This window comes from Myotis davidii, unplaced genomic scaffold (genome assembly GCF_000327345.1).
Source record: "Myotis davidii unplaced genomic scaffold, ASM32734v1 scaffold29, whole genome shotgun sequence".
NCBI lineage: Eukaryota > Metazoa > Chordata > Mammalia > Chiroptera > Vespertilionidae > Myotis > Myotis davidii.
Genome location: NW_006302850.1, coordinates 197,272 through 203,004, shown reverse-complemented (window position 1 = coordinate 203,004; position 5,733 = coordinate 197,272). Strand labels below are relative to the sequence as shown.

Sequence of the window (5,733 nt, the reverse complement as noted above, 5' to 3'; positions counted from 1 at the left end):
AAATATCTAGGCTTTCATGTTATAATAGTCATTTTACTGCATTCATTATAGCCACAAAGAGAATCTGTATTAGAGAATTAAGTTTTGAATATGTATATTTTATCTCATTTTGGAGAATGTACAAGCTAGTTTATATGGAGATCAAATTGATTTTGTTGCTAAAAGTTTTCATTTTTTACATCACAATTTTTTTTAATCTTTATTGTTGAAAGTATTACATATTTCCTCCTTTATCCCCCATTGACCTCTTCCAGCAAGTCCCTGCCCACCACCCTATTGTCTGTGTCCATGGGCTATGCATATATGCATACAAGTTCATTGGTTGATCTCTTCCCACCCACCCACCATCCCCTGCCTTCCCTCTGAGGTTCAACAGTCTGTTTGATGCTTCTTTGTTTCTGGATATATTTTTGTTCATCAGTTTATGTTGTTTATTAGATTCTACATATGAGTGAGATCATGTGATACTTACCTTTCTCTGACTCAATATTTTTAATGAATATTTCAAGCAAATGAAGAAGCACTGATTATGTTTCAGTCATTTCTTTGGGCAGACTGGTTTCACCAAAGGCCATGTGTAAATTGGTCAGATAGAATAAGAATTTAGATTTCCACAATCTTTTATTTTTTTATTTTTCTTTATTTTGGAACTGCTTTTATGTACAGCCATCATCAAAGCACATATGCTGCAGATTTTCCAAGGACTAAAAGTTGAACATAAAAGTTAAGGGCAACCAGGAAAATTGAAATTGTCCCAGAGAATCTCTGAGGACCACACTTCCTTAAATGTCCTTGATGACCTCCTCAAGTGCTTCCTTTGTGAACATGCAGAAATTCTGGCCAGGCTGCACAGTGGCTAGCTCTATGTTAGTTGCATTCAATTTCTCCTCCATTGCTTGTTTGAGGATAATGAGTGAGGATTTGATGGCTTCTTTCAGAGTCATCGACTTGTGGTAAACTTCTTGCAAGGAGCTCTGGGCACCCTCTGAAGCAGAGCCAATTGAGCATCACACTGTACAAAGGTCCCAGATGGGTCCATGTGAAACAGCTGAGGACCTTTCTCATCAGCTCCTCAAAATAACAGTGCTACTCCAAAGGAAAGAACAATGGCAACTGGATTGGCATCTTCCTTTCCAGACTAGAGCCAGATTGGACACAGCCTGGGTCATACTCTCCACCATCATTATCTCATTATAGGTGACCCAATGGTTCTGTGTCTCCACTCTGGCTTTATCAATTAAAGTCTTAGCATCAGCAATTAGCCCACTCATGGCACAATCTATGTGAGTATCAATCTCTACAATTTTCTCAGTGCTGCTTGGCTCCATGAGTGGGGAGGTAATTCTCTTCTCTACAGCTAGGCACAGCCCCATGTCCGGATCCCAATGGCTGTAGAACCAAGTTTGATAGCCTCAATGGCATATTCCACTTAAAATAATCTTCCTTCTGGGGAAAAAGTATTCAAACCCCTGTCGTACTCAGACCAGGTGAGGAACATGGTGAGGGCAGTAGAAGGCGGCAGCAGCTACGTGGGGATTTTGAGAGCCAACACAAGTTCGCTGGCACCTGGCAGCCACACGCCATCACAGAACCAAGGCCCTCAGATTTCCACAATCTTCTTGGGAACTTTGAAACTTCTGTTATCTCACCGAACCCAGAAATTTAATTGAGATTTGTTACTAAGCCAGGTTATAGCAAGGGACCCAGGAGTCAGTAGCCCAATTTTCTACTTCTATGCATCAATTTTTCTTTTGAAAGTGATGCATGAAATATTGAAGAATGGCAGGGAGGAGCCTCTGTGAAGTGTTAAATATTGGGTTCATTGGGTCCTATCAGCAGGTAGAGCCTGCGGGGAGCTTGTTTATCCAGCAGTAAGATCTCATTATGAGGATGGTGATGTAGTATAGTTTACTTCATACCCCGAAGCCATTCTAGGAAACAACTGAGTGAGTGATAGTCATTGTGGGCCCTGTATTGTGCTATTATGACTTGCAATAACTGGCAGCATATTAGAATAGAGATCAGGGACTAGAACTACTCCACTGAATGAAGTTCTGAAATTTCCAAGCTCTTAAATTATTCAGTATTTCCTGCCTTATGGAATGAAAGAATATATGGTTGGCTATTTCATTGCACAGTAATGGAAATAAAGAAAGATAATGCATAGACTTTATACATTTCATAATAAATATTTATGTCTCATAATTGCAAGGCACCCAAGTGGGTATCTATATAGACCAGTGTGACCCTTCATGTTAAATAAAAAGAAAAGATCTGTAATATTGTCAAAATATATACATATTTAAAGAAATGAAAAAATACAAAGACAAGAACTTGCCTTTGAGAACTAGAGAGTAATAAAAGAAGAAATATTTTTAAAGCACCTTAATGAATAATTGCTAAAGGAGCACACAACACTGCCTTGTTTAGCTTTGAAAATACCCATGAATATCAGATTGAAAGAATAAAATAAGGTTTGAGACAAATGTCCCATCTTGATCATGAAAACACAGTGAGAACAAGGTAAGCTGCAAGTTTAATATAGAGGAAGGGAACCCTGCTTAATGTCATATACAGTAACTGGGGGCCCAGTGCACAAATTTGTGCACCTTGAAAGGCTGATGGCACCAGCCCCACTTGCACCCGCTGACAGCACGAAGCAATTGGGGCCAGCTCCAGCAGTGAGTGCAAGCTGAGGCTGCTGTCCCAATTGCCCTTTAGGAGCAGGGGGAGGTGGGGAAGCCCTGAGGGGCAATCAGGGCTGGCAGCTGCCACTCGAACCCACCGACGGCACCAAGTGATCAGGACCAGCACCGGGCTCCAGCAGCGGGTGCTAGTGCTGGGGGGGACCGTGGCACACGGGAACAAAGATTTTCAGTAACCACCAGAGGCACGCCCTGGTCTGGTGCCCCCGCTCACTTGCTCCACCATCCTGCTGTGGCCAATGCTCACCATGTTCCGCACGCACGCTCTGGTGGTCAGCAAACATCATAGCGACCAGTTGTTCGGTTGTTCAGTTGTTCCACCGTTCGGTCTTTTTGCATATTAGGGTATTATATATATAGATGTTATCAAATGTTTTATTCAAGCCCCAGAAATACCTAGCTATAGCAAATTGCCCTTAAATATTTGTTGAAATAAAGAATGAATCAATGAATGCCTCCTTTCAGAGGTGATTCACACTAAATACTATAAAATCATTCCTTCCTTCCCTAATTTCAGATATTTTCTGTTTGATACATATGAAAGGAAAGGGTCATGATGTGACTACTAAGAGTCTAGGCCAGCCTTGGGCAAACTACGGCCCGCGGGCCGGATCTGGCCCATTTGAAATGAATAAAACTGAAAAAAAAAAGACCGTACCCTTTTATGTAATGATGTTTACTTTGAATTTATATTATTTCATACAAACACTCCATCCATGCTTTTGTTCTGGCCCTCCGGTCCAGTTTAAGAACCCATTGTGGCCCTCGAGTCAAAAAGTTTGCCCACCCCTGGTATAGGCCTAGGGTATATAATGGAACCTAGTTACAGCTTTTTGATAAAGCAGCCAAAGAAAGGATATTGAGCTGGATGAATCATGAAAAATTATATGTTCCTCAGTAACTGTATAAAAAGCAAAATGCCACTCCCTGAAAATATAAAGTTTTATGGAAATAACAATAAGTAAGTAATAAATGTTATCATTTGGTAGCATCTATTAGGCCAGAAGATTTATCTAATTTTGAGTTTAGTCAGTATTAATAAATAGGCTATGAAGATCATCTCACTTAAGCCAGTACTTGAGGATCTTTTAATTGCTAAGTAACACTAAAACAACTTAAATTTTCTTGGAATTTAGTAGATGTCCATATTAACAACTGTTCAATATAATTGTTTCACAGAAGCATATCCTCTCAAACTGATCCAGCCCTCACAAATGTACACAAATTTGCCCCACACCTAGAGGCTGCACTCTCAAAGACAGGAAAGATCAAAATTTAGAACAACAAAGTCTGAATCAATGTAACTTAATATTTTCTAAACATATATTTCTACTTGCTATGATTATTTAAGGAGTACTGAAAGCATGTCAACAAAATCTCTGGAAAGTAGAGTTTAAAGTCCAAGGATGCCAAAACCGGTTTGGCTCAGTGGATAGAGCGTCGGCCTGCGGACTGAAGGGTCCCAGGTTCGATTCCGGTCAAGGGCATGTACCTGGGTTGCGGGCACATCCCCAGTGGGAGATGTGCAGGAGGCAGTTGATCGATGTTTCTCTCTCATCGATGTTTCTGACTATCTCCTATCTCTCTCCCTTCCTCTCTGTAAAAAATCAATAAAATATATTTTAAAAAAATAAAGTCCAAGGAAACCTTCTATACTTTTTTTTTCCATATTCTTGACTCTTTAAACATAAAAAGACACAAAAACTTCCCTGTGACTTTTTTGTGAATTCATTGACACACTTTTTCTTGCTTAAGTTTGATAATGTTTATGAAAATACTACGTAAATGAAAGCATTCTGCACAAATAAAATGGATGTTATTTTTACATCCATGACAAGGATGGTAAACCATAATAATAGAGATGATTGTACAAAAAAATGCAGGTGAATGCCAAAATAGTTGTGTGTAAAGCTGATATGTGTACTACATTTTGTGTGTTTTCATGAGACCTCTTTTACAGTGGTAAAAATAGACTCAACATCACTAAAAAATGGCTCCAACTTTTTTTTTTAATTCTCAGAAATTCACTTGAAAGAGCAATGCACAAACTGTGTTTACTCCCCCCATAATCTCTGCAAGAATTTAACCAAATAGACAATTATTCTGTGTGATATTATTCTTGAGAAATAAAATGCATATTAAAATATACAACACACTTCATTTTCATTCCCATTGAATTTTTCTCTAATTTTAGAGGACTTGAATGCCCAGCCAAGCTCATAATATGAAAAAGAAACACAAAGAAGTGCTTTTGTTGCACAGACCAGCCAACACAAGCTACAATGTTATGCTGTATAAACACCTACAATAAAGGCAGGAGAAGGGTTGCAAGATGAGGAAGGAGTTTTCTACCCCAACCAAACGTTACACCTGCCACCAGGACCCCACTTCTGCTCCATATTTCCATTAATGATGTTATGATTCTCTTGGGAATCCTGGTTTGAAACCTCAAAGTCATCCTTGACTCCCCCTTCCTCATCTCTCTCATCTGATCTCTCTCTCCATTCCTGTTAGTTCTGACTCTATAATTTCCCCCCATATTTCCTTTTCATACCCTTTGCTACTTTTTCCTTCAGTTCTACCATTTTAAGAACTTTCTAAGTGGTCTCCCTGCTCCCAGCTGTCTAATCCATTCTTGATATTGCCACTAGAATGATCTTTCAAAAATTTAGATCAGATAATACCACTTTCTTCACAGACATTTCCTCCTGTCTACATTGATAAGAGCAGTTCTTCTGAAGAGTGTCATCTAGAATCATCATCGGGGAACTTTTTAGAAATACAGATTCTTAGGTACCAATCAACACTTTCTGAACCTGAAACTCTGATGGTGGAGCCAAACAATCTGTCTTTTAACGACTCCTCCAAATGATTCTGATGTATATTAAAATTGTAAACTACTGGGCTATGGGGCTAAGTTCAAGTTTCTTGGCATGGTGTTTTGCAAACCCACCTTTCTGTTCTTATTTTCATCTGGTTACATTCTTCTCCCCACCCCATTCCACCATTTTAGAACCTTACCTTTTAC

The 5,733-nt window shown here is 39.3% G+C and overlaps 1 pseudogene; it reads right to left on the bottom strand.

Moving 5' to 3' along the window:
* Window positions 1-782: 782 nt before the first annotated feature.
* LOC102756930 lies at window positions 783-1,503 on the bottom strand (annotated as a pseudogene).
* Window positions 1,504-5,733: the final 4,230 nt, after the last annotated feature.